We start from the raw sequence: 18653 nt of genomic DNA, 5'->3' as shown, positions 1-18653 counted from the left end.
GGACAAATCATTAGTTCATGGTTATGACGTGGAAACCAAAGCTCATCACAAGGTTTGCCAGACAGTTTTCTTCCTTTGCAAGGGCGTCGAGCATCATGAATTCTTGCCAAAGGGTTGCGCGGTCAATAAAGAATATTAACTGTCAGTTAAACTCAACTTCGAAAAACAAACCGCCAGAAACATCCGTATTTGACCAAAGACAGCATATTAATGGTGCTGCAGCCATCGTAATCCCCAGACGTGGTCTCCTGTGACTTCTTTCCCCCTTAAAATTCTGATGATCTGTTACGATTGAGGATACAAAAACTGCATCGAGGAGGAGCTAAACCAGATAATTTATTAATTCTTGTTAAGAGCTTTGAGGATTGAAAAAAATGCAATATTTCTGGCGGTGAATAATTTAAAGGGGTTAAAATGGATATTCATGAATCAATACCTTACAAAGATATACAAAATTCGTGATACTTTTTACTCTGATAGCTTCAACTACTGGGCCCTCACTTGTTCTAAAAACACATTTTTTAACTCAGTCAAGTCACAGAAGCTTAGTAAAGCTCTTGGGTTAATGGTTGTAATGCGCTCTCTCACCGAATACAACTGTTCGACAGCTTGACTCCTTCTTCCTGCAATGGCGGGGCAATCCAGGGACTCAGGTGACTCTGCTGCGTAGTTGCAAACGCGACATTGATTTGTGGAACAATAACCTATTTTGTTCAGGTCACATCATAGCCTGCAGTGACATGTATAAAATCCCAAAAGCTGCCTTGTTTTTTTTTTTCAATAGAAACCCTGTTAAGCACTTTTATATACTCCAGTACCATTGTTGATTTGATTTCGACAGATGAGATAACCTGAACTACCGCTTGACTATCACTATATATGACAATTCGAGCCCTGTGATATGTAGTTCCTCTCTGGAATGATCTCAGCACATCTGCTAAAGGAATAGACCGCAGCTTGAAAAATTCCTGGAAACCTCCTCATAAGCACTGACAGTTTGGTAAGTGGTCTTATCATACCGGCTCCAATTACATCTGTGGTTTTTGAACCGTCTGTAAACCACTGCATTGTGCTACTACCAAATTACTCTTCAAGCATGGATTCTGCCATTTGCTATTGCGGCCCTACGAGACTTTGAATCCATTTTCAAAGTAATTTTTCTGGGTAATATCGTCGCTTGGAAAGAGTACCAGAGGTAGACTTGTAGACTTTGAAGTGAAAGAGTCAGTTATTTAAAATTGTGTTATATGGATAATAGGCGTAATTGTCATGAATATCTTCACACAGTAAATTTCGTAGGCAGTTGCTAAGATTTTGGATTTTAGCGAAAGGTGGGCTGTATCACGAGTACAAGAACAAAATATGTAGATTTTAAGGTTGCAGAATTTTTCAATACAGAGAAGAAAATTAAACGAGCGGACTGCATTTTATTTCGATATTTCTTACATAACCAACATACTATGTGGGAGCTAAGAGTCTACGATTTTCTCCGCCAAATTGTTGCTTGTCATCAAAAGCTGAATTTCCTAAGCGTATCGCTTCCTACACTGTAGTTAAATTGTTTTTCTATCTCAAGCCAAACCAAAAAAAACTGAACTGTGCTGGTAGGAAATTCACTTTCCTCTGTCATTACAAGCAATCGGCGTTGCCACCAGCATGATGTGAGCTCTTCTACACAAATTTCGTACACAAAACGAAACAAACGAAAACTAATGTAATTGAAATGATCTATGAAATTGAAACTGAAATGTTTCCGAGTGGCGCCCGCTACAGCCGACGACCTTGAAGCGACGCGGCAGCATTGCTATTGCAACTCGAACGCAAAGCCGTGTAAATGGAACTCACACGCTGACAATGGTGGCCGTTGCTAACCAGCGCAATTAACCGACCGCCAGCGGCAATTTGACACATGCGAGATAAAGTGTGAAAAAATAAAAATTGGAAAAATAGAAAACCCAAAAAATAATGTGAATTACTCAACGCGGCTCATTTGCCGCTGATGTGATAACTATTTGCTGCTTTTTATATTTTTTGAAATTCATTCAAATGCATTTTTTTATTTTTAATTTTTTTGTTTAATTTTCGTTGTTGTTGTATGGTCATCACTCATCCGTAATTCGTAATTGCTCAAATGTAATGCACTACTTTTGGTTTCATTTGTCCGCTTTTCACTATTTTTTTTTTGTTTTCTTCTTCTACACTAAACGGTACTCAGCTGACAGTTGCCACACCGGCATCAAGAAGTGACAGTCACTGTACGAGCCCTGTTACTGATCACCTTACAACGAAACTGTGGGAAACGATTTAATGATGCAACTGCCGCGCTAATGGCTTACGAAATACTGTGAACTGAATTGTGGCGAATACGAGTAATGGGGGCAACTAAAATGCGCGAGAAGTGATTAAATTGCAATGAAGTGAGGAAAACACATTAAATTATTATAATAAAAATAATTGACAAAAATATAATAAACAAAAAAATACATAAAATTTTAATGATGTTTTTGGGCAGGGTTGCCACTTGTTAATATATTTGGAATTAAATAATTGGTAAAGAAGTATAAAAAAAGAGCAAAGTTAAGAAAGTTTAAAGCTAGTTTCATATAGTATTGTCAGCTATTTCTTGAGCAGAGTTGCCACCCACTTAAACGTTTTAAATTAAATAAAGCATAAATGCATATAAAGCATATTATGTCTACAAAATTAGTAGGGTTAGGAAAGTTTAAAGCAAAAAATATTTTTAAAGGGAGTTGCCGCCAGTTATTTTTAGGGTTGCCATTTGTTAAAATATTTTAAATAAAGAAATGCTTAAGGGAAATGAGGAAGAATATAAGCAAAGTTAATAATGATAAAAGCTGAAAATATGAAGATCGTTGTCACATGGTTTTTAAGCAGAGTTGCCACCCGTTTAAACATTTAAACTAAATAAAAAACAAAAAGCTCGATAAAATGAATAGAATTCGGAAAGTTTAAAGCTTAAAATATTTTTAAAGAGTATTATAGGGTTGCCACTTGTTAAAATACAGGCTTAATGAAAAAGAAGAAAAAAAAATCAAAAATAATAAAGATAAAAGCTGAAAGTATGAAGAGTGAAAAAGTAAAAGAGACTACAAAATAGAGTAGAGTTAGGAGAATTTAAAGCAGTAAATATTTTACAAGAGAGTTGCCACCATATTTTTATAGGGTTGCCACTTCTTAAAATAGTTTAAACAAGAAAATGCTTAAAGAAAAGACGAAGAAAATAAGCAATTTTAATAAAGATAAAAAGTTGAAAAAAATGTACAGTGTTGCCACCTATTAAAATTTTTATATAAAATAATTTATATGATAGATCTGGCAGTACAATCCGGGTAGCAACTAAAAACATTTAATATTGTTAATAGTGTTGGCTGTACAATGTATGTGTATACGTGGTTGCCAGCTGATAAAAAATTGCAGTACAATAAAATACATAAGATAAAAAGCCCTACAACATACATAGATGTGAAAGTGAAAGTATTTTAGAAGGCCTACTGCTTGCAGTTTCTCGAGAAGGGTTGCTACCTATTCAAAAATATTATTTTCAATATTTTTCCGATATTGTATAGAACAAATATAAGCAACCCCACAAACGGAAATGTCATATGAAGGTGAGTCTGTTTGAATAGACGCTTTAATAGCAATCCAGAAACCTTACAAAAGGCTTAAAGATGCTTGATAATGGTTGCCACCAGTATATAATTTAAAAAAATATTATGATTAAGAAAGTTTTCTAATAGATATAACCTATAAAATGGGTATCAAACCAAAAAGATTTAAGAAATATAAATCTTTAAAATACTTTTTGCAAGAATGGCTCCCTACAAACTGGATACCAAACATATTTTATAATTTTTTTATCGCTTTTTTGAAAGGGTTTTTGGAATGTTTGACTCTTGCAAAGTGAGTATTAAACCGAATAAAAGCATTGTTTTGCTTTTGCGACAAGTAATTTTCATCAAGTTGGTAGTAGGATGGGCACAAAACGTTTCCTTTCACAATCCGTGTAGCGTCTTTTCCTGCTTCGGTTTGATTAGAAATCAACCTAAAAAAGCGAAGGCCAATGCAAGCGCAAATGGAGATTTGCAACTCCGCAATTTAAATTTACGAATGCAAAAAAAATATTTGTTTACAAATACATAAGTGAAAATTAGCATGGCAACAAAAGTGCCAAGGCCGCGCTGCAACACATTTAAGTAAGTTTTCGTAACTACGAAAAATATTTTTTTTACCTCGGAAATTTTTTGCAAACTAAATGCCTGCCTCTGTTATTGCAACACCACCACTACGGTAGGGCCGTTGCGTCAGTCACTGTCAGCGTGCCACAAGCGTTGCAAGTCCTCCTTTATTCGTCTACAACAACCAAGCCGCGTTAGCAGAGCGCTGAACTGACGAACTTTACGCCCGCAGCGCTGACAATTAACCAGTTAAGCCATTCAAGTGTTGCCACAAATCGCTACTGCAACACTTAATCGCCTGCAACACTTGCAATTATTGTCTTTGCATTTTCGATGGGCACGACTTTTAGATTTTTCAATTGTTGCCAAATAAAAATCCACAAAAAATATTGAAAAGCAACAACAGAGGCGGGTGTGTTGTAACATTGAGCTTGGGAAGAAGCCAGTCGACGGGTGAAACTGCCGAAATTTGAGGCACTAAAAGGGTGATAGAGGTTGCAAGAGGCTCAAAAATAGCAGTGGAGGGAAATTGCCGAAGATTTATGAATAAAAATAATCGAAAAGAACTAAATAAAAAACTAAATTTAATAATTCCAAAAAATTATTTAAAAAATTAGTTACGTATATTATTTAGGTAAAAAAACGAAATAATTTTCAAAATTCAAAATTTTAAAAATATAAAAAGTTCAAAAATATTTTTAACAATAAATTAATTTTTAAATTTCTTCAAATTTTTTAAGCTTGTTAAGTATATTTTTTAACTTTTTGAAAAAAACTGGTTGAAAAATTTATTAAATTTGACAATTATAAATAAAATTATAAAAAAAATTGAATATATTTTTTAAATTAAATTTATTTTTTATAATTTTATGAGTTAGTTAAGCAAATTTTTTGTAAAAAATTTATAAAATTTTGAGATAATAAAAGTATAATAAATTCAAAAATATTTTTCAAATAAAATTTATTTTTTATTATTCTTTACGTTAATTAAGTATTTTTTTTTAATTTTTTGAAGTATTTAATAATATGTATATAATTTTTTTTTTTAACAATAAATGTTAAGAAGTTCAAAAATATTTTTGGGAATAAAATTAATTTTTAGTATTTCTTTTAATTTTATAAGTTAGTAAATTAGTAATATTTTTTTTTACTTTTTGAAAAAAAAAAACTGGTTGAAAATTTTATAAAATTTTGACATTTAAAATTTCCAAAAATATTTTTTTTAATAAAATTTATTTTTAATAATTTTTATAATTTTATAAGTTTGTTAAGTATTTTTTAATTTTGATTTAATAATTTATTAAAATTTTGAAAAGTAAAAATAATATAAGTTAGGAAGGTCAAAAATATTTTTTGAAATAAAATTTCTTTTTAATAATTTTTATAATTTTATAAGTTTGTTAAGTCTTTTTTAATTTTGATTTAATAAATTATTTTTTGAAAAGTAAAAAATAATATAAGTTAGGAAGTTCAAAAATATTTTTTGAAATAAAATTTCTTTTAATTTTATAAGATAGGAAAAAATTTACACTTTTTTTAATTTTTTGGAAAAAACTAACTGGTTGAAAATTTAAAAATTTTTGATTTTTTTTGATAATTTTATTTATTATATTTATTGTAAAAAATAAATGGTTGAAAAATTTATAAATAATTTACGTTTTGAAATAATTAAAAGTTCAAAAAAATTTTTAATAAAATTTATTTTTAAAATTTTTTATAATTTTGTAAGTTAGTTTAGTAAATTAAAAAAAAAAAATAAATGGTTAAATAATTATTAAAATTTTGAGATTTAAAAACAAAAAAGATCAAAAATATTTTTTAATAAAATTTATTTTTAATACTGTTTACGATTTTTATAATTAAAAAAATTAAATTAACGATAATTTAAAAGAAAATTTGAGAATTTAAAATAATGAGAAATTAAGTTAAAAAATTTACAAAATGTTTAAATTTTTTTTAATATTTCGTGAATAAAAAATTTGTAAAAAAATGTATTATTATGAATTTTTTTTTAAATTTTTGATATAAAATTTCAAAAAATATTCATCAAATTCTAAATGTGAATTTAAATTTCTTCAAACACCTTTTCGGAAAAATATTAATATTTTTCAACCAATTCAATAATTCATCAAATTTTCAAAACTGAAATTATAAATAAAAGCAACAACAAATAATATAAAATGCATTTAAATCGGCTTATTAGTTATTCTTTGTTGTTATCCAACAAATGTAAGCAATTGTAGCATTTATAGTTGTTGTTGTTGTTGTAATTATGATTGCAACACGCGCCACAGCAGATTTAATATCACAACACCAACAGCACTCAGCCTAACTCCAGTACACATATTTATCTCTTTTTTTCATACATATTTGTGTTATTTTTATTGTTGCTGCCTATCGTCACGCTGTCAATTCGACGCGGCACGCGGCACACAGTCAGGCCGTGTATGACACTTGGTAGCTGCCGCAACGCGTAATCAAAACCGAAGCCGCCTCGAAAACTGACAATTATCTTTACAACCGACACGTTCGCAACTCAAGCGCAAATGTGTTAAGAGGTGGTGCAACAACAACAACAATAACAATGACAACGCAAATAATATTGAACAAGGTGAAGTATTTAGGCCGCAACGCAGCATTTGTTTTTTGTTATTCTACAAAAATGACATTTTTCGATATTGTTGTTGGTCTACTGAAGTAGATAATGTTTGGTTGTAATTTTGAAATTGTAAATTTTCGATTGTCAACATGTGATCGAAAGTGTTGTCACTTTAATTTAGATGATTTGGTGATTTGATGAAGCGGAAGTCTCAGTCTGCGGCCGGAAAGTTCAGTGAGTGGGTGCAAGGTCGAGAGAGAGCTGCGCTTGACTTAAAGGATCTAAAAGGCGAAATCCATAATTGCCAACCGATATTCAACTGGGGAATGTCAACCTAAGTAAAACTAAAATGGTTTGATTTACTAGAAAGCATAACATCCCAAACGTGTTATTCATCGCTTTGAGCGGTTAACCTGAAATACCTAGGGCTAATCATTAATAGAAAGCATTCATGAAGGTCAAATATTGAGTAGAGAGTAAGGAAAGCATCGGATGCGTTATAGCTTAATTGATGTAGAGGAGCTATAAGGAAAAGAGCTCTACGAAAAGATAGTGAAGCCAATAATATTCTGTGTTGTATTCGCCTGGTGGAAGGCGGTCGAAAAGCTACACCTGCTAAGAAGGTTGTACTTTGCTCACTTACCGGCTGGGGATATGTGGATGGAAAGGAATCACTGAAGTAGGAGCCCAGTGAACTTTTTCACGGATGGGTCGGAGCTAGGAGGGTAGGTAGAAGAGGAAGTTTTCTGCAAAAAGCTCTATGTGAATTTTAACTTTAGGTCACCGGACCAATAAAATGGTTGTTATTAAGGTGGCGATAGACGTACAGCTACAAAGTGCAGCCTCTTTCAGGGAGGTGAGCATTTACTACGACAGAAGAGCGACAATACTAGCGCTGAGCTCGCTAACTAGTCAAGGTGTGTCAACGAGTGTCCTCACTAGAAATAGCATTAAGCTACTTCATCATCAGACTTGTTTGGATGCCCCGCTCACATCGCTATGAGACCGAATTGTATGTCCAATGGAGTGCTACAAGATCTCTGATAGGATTGACCTCTCAACGTAAGCTAACATAACCTAAACTGACTAGACAGATATTTTAAAAACTTTTCAAAAACTTCTCTAAGCAATTTTCGAACTCACGACAAATTTTAGTTTGATTAAAAACCACATATGTGCATCAGATCTTTTGTCAAAAATGTTTTAGATCAGATTGCGATTTGCAAAATACACATTAAGACCTGACATAACCTGACACATCTCAAATTTAGACTTAACGAAACGCTTTTAAAAAATATAAATATGATATAAGAGCGAATTCAAAATAGAGAAAAATCCTTTATGGCACAACAACGAACTAAAATCAGTGTCTAATTTAAAATTTAATTTTTCGAATTTTTTTTAAACGGTTTGCATACTTATATCTAACGAGTGAATTATAGTATAGCTTGACTTACCAGCAAATTTTTGATTGACGAATGAGCTGCCATAAAAACTTTCAATTTTTGCTTTTTATTATTTTTTTTTTCAACACAAATTTATTCGAGGCCACTTTAAAATGCACAATTTAACACCGAAACACACAAAATTATAAACCTGAAAAAAATATAAAAATATGTAAAAAAATATTAAAAAAATATTTACGTCAATTAAAATATTTCTTTTAAAATATGAAAAAGTTTATAACAGTTTACGTAATATAACTAAACACATTTAAGATATTAGTAATGAGTTAACAAAAAGCCATTTTGCATTAATAATGCTCAGCCCTTTTTGTGTCACTCTTTGTTTGTTTGTGTATTTCTTTCGTTGCTTAGATTATTTAGGTCCGCAATCAAAAGATTGTCCTCGAAAGAATTGCCATAACATTTATTGATTTATTCGTTTGGCATTGCAGTGATTGTTGTTGTTGTGATTTTTTTTATGAAGCACCTTCTGTTAGTCACTCATTCTTAAGACCATCAAGTGCTGAAGTTGCAACACTTGCTGCTTGAGTGGCAGCTAAAGACGGAATATGCAAAAAAAAGCGCGCCGTCGAGGTCACAAGTTCACTACACGCTCGGTTTCAAGCGTAATTTTTAATTTTCTTGTCAATCAATGTAACTTCGAATTTATTGTATTTAAGGTAATTGATTAGGTGTATAGCTTGGAGGTCGCCGGCAAATGAGTTTGGTGTCAGAAGGGCCAAGCAAAAGCTGGTGGCAAGACAGGGCTAAATTGGCTTGATGAGGTAAAAATCGAATAAACACAATACTCAGAATACAATTACAAAACAAAAAAATTTGTACCTAAAAAAAATTTTAAAAATAAAAAAAAAATATAAAAAGTAAAAATAAAAATATATTAATAAACATAATAATTAACAATTAAAATACATATAAAAAAAAATTATATATGTATATATAAAAAAATAAAATACAAAGAAAAAATAAAAACAAATAATTTTTAAGTAAATTTTTCGTTAAATAAAATAAAAAATAGTTTGCAATAGAGTAATAAAAAAAATATTAAAAATTTCCATGTAGTCTTTAACAAAAAAAAACTATATAAAATGTGAAAAAACCAAACAATTTTTATTTAATAAATTTAGTCAGTATTTTCAGTCAACGATTATTAGCCAGACAAAACTGAACATAAACGTCAAACTCAAGTTTTTACATTTTGACAAGTTTGACATTTTGACTGCGTGTTGGACAACTATACCTCAACGAATTTCTATGCCTCTCAAAATTATATGGTATGTGCATAACAAAAAAAAAATACCCAAAAAATAAGCAAAAAAAAAATAACAAAAAAAGAATAACGAAAAAAGTAACAAAAAAATATCCAAAAAAATGCCAAAAAATACCCTAAACAAGTACCCAAAATAATATCCAAAAAGTAATCAAAAAATACCAAAAAAAATATCCAAAAAATATCCAAAAACTAAAAAACATCAAAACAAATACCCAAAAAATTTGCAAAAAATAACCAAATAAAATATTCCAAAAAAATATTAAAAAGAAATACCCAAAAAAAATATGCAAAACATAACTAAAATTGTTCAATCTTATAATTATTCAACACAGCCAAAAGATACTATTTTCTCTCATCTACAAAAGAGTTCGCTACTCTTTCTCTTTGTACAGCCACTCCCACTTACTTTCTTATGTCAAAGATCACTCTCTCTACCTGTCTCAATCATTATTTAATTCTTAATGGTAATTAACTTTCCATGTACTTTCAGTCAAAATTTAGCCACTGACTTCTCCATTTACTCTCCATTATATGCAAATATATACTAACCCCTCTTATCCACCCCACCGTGCACATTTTCCGCCGCATTACTTTGGCATCAATCCTCCATTAAATATCAACCAATTTCACTTTAATCACTGTCATTTGCGTTAAAATGCATATCCAAAACTAAATTAAGTTGACGTTGAATTGCTTTTAAATATTTCACTACTCAAACTCGTGAAACAGAGCTGTCAATGTCATTGCGGTCACTGACGTTCGACGTAAAGAGTCGGTGCGGTGTTATTTAGTGAGCTGGCACAGCGCGCCGAATATCAATTAAGTGCATCAAGTAGGGAACTTGACAAGTTGACAATTGTCACTTGAGTGAAGAGATGGTTCCATTGGCGAGAGTGGGGAGAGAGAAAGTTCAGTAATGTTAATGTTAAAGGAGCAATTTCAATTATTTCGAAAGTTTTGGAACTAAAACGTCTTTACTGCATTTTGAGCTCGTTAGATATAGTTTCAAGTCTACTGACTGAAAAACATAAAGGATGAGGTAAATGGTTAAATAATTTCGTAAATACTCTCGGCAATGATCCTTTTATAATACAGTGTAGTACCGTTAGAGTTGGAACAATGAGCTGTATAAGATATACGACGACATTGACATAGTTCAACCAAATAAGAGACAGCAACTACGTTGGCTAGGTCATGTCGTCCGAATGGATGAAAACGCTCCAGCTCTGAGAGTATTCGACGGGTCCAGAGGGAGGCAGAGGAAGACCAGGTGGAGAAGGACCTGGCTACACTTGGAATCCTTAATTGGCAAAAAGGGTAAACGACTGACACGGCGTTGTAAACTCGGCTAGAAGCGTGTAAGCGGTAGATGCGTTTGTGGAATATAGCAATAACCAACTAGAGCTTGGGGAGCCGATTTTAAACTTGAAATCTACAGTTCAGTAAAGGATCCAGTGTCAAGTAAGGAAAACCGGGGCTTTATGTGAAATCTATTGGAAAGTTGCTGCTTTGGTATACTCACATGTCTTATTGTATTGCAGTTGTATTGGACTGCTGAAGAATTGGATTTGGACTCAAGCCAAAGTATTTAACTTTCATAGAGATCAAGATAATTTTGACAAGCACAGGACTTGGGGCTCCTCTTAAATTGTACGAAAAAGTAAGGATCTTGAACCAGCGGAAACGGTTACGTAATTATTTTTGGGAGGATATGTCTAGATCCTAATTATTTCGATTGATGGCGTGGTCGTACCAAAGTCCTACACTTCTTCTAATGTCAAAATGGAGTTTGTATCATCAGCCGGACCTAACCTCGCCGTCTAATGAAATTTAATGTTTCTCCATTCCGCGGTGCAATCAAAACTTTATTGTTTTTCGTATTATATGGGATTTCGGTGGATTTTCGAGACCTAACATCATTTCTGTTAAATTTTCATATTTCTTCTGGTCAAACTTGGCATCCGTAATTACGCTGATTCGATTTAACTATTAATTAAGCACTTAATTAATTGCTTTGTGTGTTTTAAACGACTCTCAATTGAACATCGTTCGCGTTCCGCAGGCAATCAGCGCCGCTGAGGCGCGAGCGGAGTTGATTTGCTATTTGTCGAGTTGCCAGAAAATCAAATATTAGCAGGTAAATAATTAATTAGCTTAAATGCAAATAGAAATTAAATGCAAACAACTAATATTTGTGTATAAACAATGCAATGTTGTTTTTGTAAGCGAGCAGCGGCAATAATAAATACAATATGCTCCAACAATAACAAGCCGCTTGAGTAGGCGTCACTTGATGGCGCGTGTTTTGACGTGTAACTGGGGAGTTCACTGGCAGCGGCGCGTCAATAATTGGCCAGAATGAATTGCAATTGATTAAATTGCACAGAAATGAAAATTAATGATGACTTAATGGCTGCTGTGGCGAGGTGACGGCCGCTTGCACAAGCGCACTAAGCGAAAGTCATTAGAAATAATTTTCTTTGCTTGATGTGACAGTAATTGGTGTTACGAAGCACTTACACACACTCGCTTATGTATTTCCAAGGAAGTGCTTTCATTTGCGGTTGGAAAATTGTTAAGTTGTATGCCGAACATGATTTAACGCCAATTATCGGCAAATTTGGGCAACTAAAGACACAATGATGTGTACAACAGGAAAAACAAAATGTAAAGTGTGTATGTAGCCAACAAAGCATTAACAAAATAAGATGGTAAAAACTGTAAAAAATTTTATCATAATTTTTATAACTGGTATAAATTTTTTTTTTAATGTTTGCTTAGATTTTTACGGTTCTGAAATTGGAAAAAATTAATCGTAAAGTTTAGGCAATAAAACAAACTGGCCTAACGTATTTTAAGATGATAAAAAGTTTAAAACTTATTTTTTTTATTATATTTTGTCTCTAAAAAGCATCTTCAATTTAAGGCATAGTCTCATGAATTTTTAAAACTGGTATAAGAATACCTAGCACTTTTGGTTAATCATTTATGCAAAAAAAAGTAAGCGAAAAGTTTTAAGCAGTAAAAAAAAACTAATTTAACATATTTGAAACTGGTATAAACTTTCAAGAAATAACTTTCGTACTCACCTAATATTAAAAGAAAATCGTCATTAAGTTTAAAGCTTAATATAAAAAATTTCAAAACTGGTATAAAATATATATATTTAACAATTTTATTTAATATTTTAGCGCTTTAACATTGGAACATAACGAACGAAACTTTGAAATTTTGTTCTTCGTTTATTTAATACCGTTGTTGTTTTGAAGTTTAACAATGAAAAATAAATTTGGTATGAAACTGGTATACTTGTTTATTTGTTTTGAGTTAAAAAAACAACGAAATATAATGTGGTAGTGATTAAACTTTAAAATTACGCCTATTACTCAATTATATGAAAAAAAGCGAAATCTTCAAATAGAAACAATCTTCAATAGAAACGGTTGTATGTATGTAAGTACTTTCCATTGTGTTTAATTGAATGTGCATGCCCGTGCAATTTTAAGTTTGTGTTAGTGTGCTCTTGACAGCTGAAATTTCGCAACCGCAACAATTGAAGCAGAAATAATTTGCATAATTGCGTTGGAAATTTCTTTGTATTTGCATGATTTGAGATCCTAAATTAAATTCAATGGGCAGCACATATGGAAAAGTGCTTTAGGAAAATATTAACTTAATGCGTTACCGAACTGAGAGAATTATTCAAATGTGCTATATTATTTTAACCATTATTATTTTACCAGTTTACAAATTGTGTCTTTAATGTGCCGTTAAAACTAAAACTTATATACTGTAATGTAATAAAATAAAAGATAATTGGTCAACTTACTTGACAGCACATCGTGAGTACATAAAAAATGGTCTAATGTATGTGACTGGTATAATCTATAAAAGTGACTTTAAACTAATGCAATTTGCATATGAAAGGCTGAGAAAAATTATTTCAACCCATATCTAGACTTCATAAAAACTGGTATAAAAATATGGAACTAGTCTAATTTATTTAAGTAAGATAATATTACGCAAATAAGTGTAGTATACTAAATATAGTATTAAACAGTGAAATTTAAAAATTTTCCAAACTGGTCTAATTTTTATTTAACTTTTTAAAGTAAATTAGAATAAAATTAAAATTATGCGGAATGGAAGATTATTAACTTTTTCAATAGAATTGCTATAATGAACTAACTAAACTAGTTAATGACGTAGGAAAACTGGTATACAAAGTCCAAAAATATGTGATGACTATTATTTGCTTGCTAAAGTCAAAAACATCAAGTACTAATCTATATAAAGACCACATTTTGAAACTGGTATAAATCCGAAAATAGAAATTTAAAAGTTAAACTTCAATCTTTAAACTGCGCTGCGGTCTCCAATTCAAACATACACACCATACAATCAGCATTCAATTTATCCCATCGAACTTATGCGCTTAATTTACTTATGAAAACTCACATTGAATGCCAGAATTAAGGGCAGCAGAGAAAATACGAACGGGAAATGCGCACGAAATGCAACAAAAGCAAACAGCAGTGGCCACCAAAGTGTGGCTAAAATGCAGAAAATATGCGAATGACTGCGCTGGTGTGGCAGACACTTGAACGGTGGCAATAGCGGCGGTGGCAAGTTGCCGATAAAGTGGATTTCATCACTTAATCTACTGGCACTGCGTGTGTGTGAGTATGCGCTTGAGTGTTGGGCACCAATGCACCAATGGAATCAATGAACTGCAATAATAACTTGGTTGCCGAACTGCCCGGCGATTGTGAGCCTCACTGCAACTGTTGGCAAGCAGACAGGCAGACAACCCGTCGGAACAAAAGCGAAGCGCAAATGAGGAAAATGATAAAGTTTGGAGCTTGCAGAGTGCGCGGGCAGCGTGGAAAGTATGCGAAAGGCGCTTAAAGGGGTGGGGAGCGTAGTAAATACGTCGAATTGCGTTGTGCCTGATATAAGAATTGAAATTGAAAGCCATGGCGCCTGAATGTAGGCAGGGCGCGAACTTAAATTCGCTGCAAGTCGCAGGCAACGATTAAAATTTAATACACCGCCATTAACGAGTAAAATGCGGGCATTTTCGCGAATGCCGAGAAAGCTTGTTAATGTATTTAATGTACGCGCGGCGCATAAGAGTTAAATCGTTAGTGAAATGTTGCATACTTTTGCGCGCAATCGCTTTTCTTGCCGAATCGAATAAATATGCAACAGAAATTGAGTCAAAAGCGAAGAAAATGAAGTAAAATAAATGCAAGCCCACGAGCAATTGAAAAGGGAACGCGTGCGGAGCGTGGAAAATTATCAGGCCGTCATGCCATGGATGCGTGGTCAGGTCGTCGCGCTGAAATTCGCAGCAACTGCAGCAATTCACGCGTGGACCCATGAATAAGGCTTGTTCATACATATTCATATACGGCTGGCTTTCAGCGCAAAAAGCTTACGCCCATTCACTTATCTTTCCATTCACGTAAGGCCATCGCTTCGGCTTCATCATCTTTTATGCCAATCGCACACACACACACATACTGACGGAATGAAGAAATGAATTCCGTGGAAAATTGCTGGAAAATTGCGGAAAAATGTGCAGCTTTTTCTGGCATTTCTTTCACCTCGCTTTTTCGCATACAATGCCATAATCACAGAATTCGCGCAAATTGGCCGAAAAATGCAGACAACCTTTTTCAAGTAGACAACGCAACGGTCAGCCAAAAAACCGGTCATATATTCAGTGCACAGACTATGCAACCCTTCCCCAAAAGAAAACCAAAGATAAAAAGCATAAAATATATAAAAAACTGAAAATGAAATCATTTTATGCCCATTGCATGCTAAAATCGTCGTATGCAGTGAAAATGAGCGCCCGCTTCCTAACAAATGAAGCATACATCTCGACGCAATTTAAGGCCTCTATGCACATATGCCCATATCTTCTTTGCAGGGCAAAACACGCAAATATGGCATCTCACATATTTGTTATGCGAGTAGGCATGTGCCACAGACAGGCTTGCCACAGTTCACATGCCTATGCCACAATGTAATAATTTTGAGATTTAAGATAAATTATCTTCACTAGGCAGGCACGTGAGTTTGCGCTTCGGCTGATAAGGAAATTGCAAGCAGAATTATTATTATAAAAAATATAAATTAAACTACTGAGAATAGTGTTTGGGTAAGTTGGAATCACGTTTTTTCGAAAGAAAGTACTATATCTACATACATACATATATGTATGTATATGAACTGGTATAAAAGCTACTTGGCACGATAAGCGAATGTAGAACCATTCTTTTAAAGAAGTAATATCATATATTGTCACTAATTATGTAAACCGGTATAAAAGCAACTTAGCACTTAGAAAGCGAAACTTGTATGAACATTTTGCTAATTTCCTTTCAAATTTGCTTAAAAGCGCCAATGATTTTTTAAAAACTAGTATAAATTTAAATACATCTATAAAATGCTTTTGACTGAATATGTAATAATAAAAAACAATTTAAATGTAAATGATGCAAAAAAATAAAAAAATTAAACTGGTATAAATGAAAATAACGCAATTACCACGTAATATATGTTTTATGGCCGCTTTAAGAGTAAATAAGCAGTTTACTAAACCTTCAAATTTCAATTTAAAAACTGTTATAACTAGACAAAATATTAAATTTTTTAAGTACCAAAAATTTTCAATCTGAGGAAAGACCAATAAGTTTAAAAAATCATAACTTTAATTGGTGATTTGAAAAATCTTACCTTTTGCGCAAAACACTGGACTGGAAACACTCGTGCTTCGTAAACTTTTTCATTTAACACTTTTTCACTTTTTCACTTATACACTTCTCCACTTAACACTTATCACTACACTTTTTTATACATCATTTCACTTGACATTTTTAGATTTATTATCATTAAATTATTTTTTAAGTAATTTTTCCTTTCATATGCCTTTTTAAAAATTGGCAACTGTGAGCCTGCCCAAGACCTTTCTTTGTAACAAACGGATAAACATTTCATTCTCATGTTCTCATCGTATTTTTCAGTTGTATTGAGTGACATTTGCTTTGTTTTGAAGTTGTTGGTGCTGAAAGAAAAATAGAAAAAATATAATTAAAAAGGCAATTTGAGTAATAAGACGTAAAAAGTGGCAATCCCGTCAACCTAATTTATTCATATTTATGTGTATTAATATTTACAAAAATAGTTGGAAGTCAAATACTTAAAAATAACTGAATTATTTATCTAATCACGTCAAATATACACAAAAACTGATATAAATATAATATTTACTCTAAAAAATCGGACATTATAGTTCTTTACAATTTTAGAAACCCAAATACTAACCTAATCAGCCTAAATTACTGCATTTTTAAAACTGGTCGAAACTGGTATAAACACAAATATAGCTGATTTCTTACGTATACCGTCTTAACGATAAAACAAACACACAATAACAACTGGTACAATTTTAAGACTGGTGTTGCCAATTAAATTTTTCATATAAAACTATTATATAGTAAAAATAAGCTTTTAAGCAGTTTTGCAAGGTTTAAGGTGTTTAGTATTAGATATTAGTTGTTATTTACAAAAATTTAACTATACCAACAACTGGTATAACTTTAACTGGTATAAAATTAAGTATTTAATTCAAGCAAATGTATACTAAAAGTTGTAATAAATTTTAGAAATCGATATGTTCAACTAATGGCTTTAAATAATAAATTATTCAAACTGGTCGAAACTGGTATAAACTCAAATATAAGTGATTTCATACGTAGGCAGTCGGAACCTTAAAACAAACACAAAATAATATCTGGTATAAAATCACATTTGGCTCCTTGAATATTTATACGAGGCTGAAGGTGTATAGTATATAATATTGCTTGTAAACTACAAAAATTTAATTATACCAAAAATTTTTATAAATTCCAACTGACATAAATTAATTTTTTCCATTCGAAATTTTATGCCGACAATTGTTTACAATTTTAGAATGCGTTTTAAATAAAAACAAAAATCAAAATGAAGAATGAAATTTCATATAAAAAGCTTATAAAAGTTTAAAGTTTTCATTCTAAATTGTTTTAAAACCTTCAAACATGTATGTTCGCACGCAACCTCATTTCAATTTTTTTTTACTTCGCTCCACTACACCTTATCATCTTTTGCATTTGTTTGGCTAATTAAGGAGTCTTTCTGTCAAGTACCCGGCTTTTCATTTAACCGGTTTGGCAAGCCTTTTTATCCCAGTTGCCTTTTTCAATCAACACATTTGTTTATTAGCCGCTTTTTTGCTGCCCCAGCGGAAACGGTAATACCCCAGCATGTTTACGTATATATGTATGTGCATACATACATACATATGTATCTCTGTATGTATGTACGTCTACGAGCACAGTTCAATCTGGAATTCTCTTTTCCGCACATTTTCCTTTGAAGTGTTGACTTAAAAGCTACACTCTGTGTCACAAAATGGAAACGAAAGTGTGTGAAGGGGCCAAGAAAAAATAAACGGTTGTCTGACTCATAGCGACATGTTTGGCATAATTGACAGAAATGTCAAGTGATGTCAAATTTTTTGACATTTTTCAAGCATTTTCCGCATACGAGCGCATGCTGCTTCGGAGTGAGTAAAAACAGGTTGATAGAGATTTGCAGCACATTCCTCCTCGCACTGTTTCGAACATTTTTCTAACGTGCAACACTGCTGTTTCGCGCGCTGTCAGCCGATGCTTTGTCATGCACGCCATTGTTGTTAGACATATACTCAGGCACTCATACATGTGCGCATGGCATCCACTTGATTGTGTCAATTGAAAGGCGTGTGTTGCAACATTGTCCTTTGCTTTGGCTGATTGTTTGATTGCCAGCAATTTTTTTCGGAGCGTTCTATTTTTGCCAATAACCGAAACATTGTTAGTGCATGCAGTTGACAGCAGTGAGGTGACGTGGAAAAAATTGATACATTGACACTAACATTTTTGCATACATTTGGGCGCCAAGGCAAACGCTGCAACGCACACACACACGCACAGACGCGCCGAATTAGTAAACATGGAAGTGTCAGGCAATTGAAAGTGACACCAGGGCAATAATACATTCACATGAAAATATATATTGAATACGAGTGC

At 32.4% G+C, this 18653-nt stretch overlaps 1 protein-coding gene across 1 annotated transcript in view; it reads right to left on the bottom strand.

The window, feature by feature from the left end:
• The window catches only part of LOC126760257 (uncharacterized), a 460595-nt gene that overhangs the window by 238277 nt on the left and 203665 nt on the right, over nt 1-18653 (bottom strand). The window contains exons 5-6 of the mRNA XM_050475749.1: nt 16279-16606; nt 8253-8391 (exon numbers count right to left, since the gene is read on the bottom strand). The gene's annotated coding sequence lies outside the window, so the exon portion shown is untranslated. The remainder of the gene's footprint in view (nt 1-8252; nt 8392-16278; nt 16607-18653) is intronic.

The sequence above is a fragment of the Bactrocera neohumeralis genome, chromosome 5 (genome assembly GCF_024586455.1).
Source record: "Bactrocera neohumeralis isolate Rockhampton chromosome 5, APGP_CSIRO_Bneo_wtdbg2-racon-allhic-juicebox.fasta_v2, whole genome shotgun sequence".
NCBI lineage: Eukaryota > Metazoa > Arthropoda > Insecta > Diptera > Tephritidae > Bactrocera > Bactrocera neohumeralis.
This window is presented reverse-complemented; position numbering and strand designations above follow the sequence as displayed.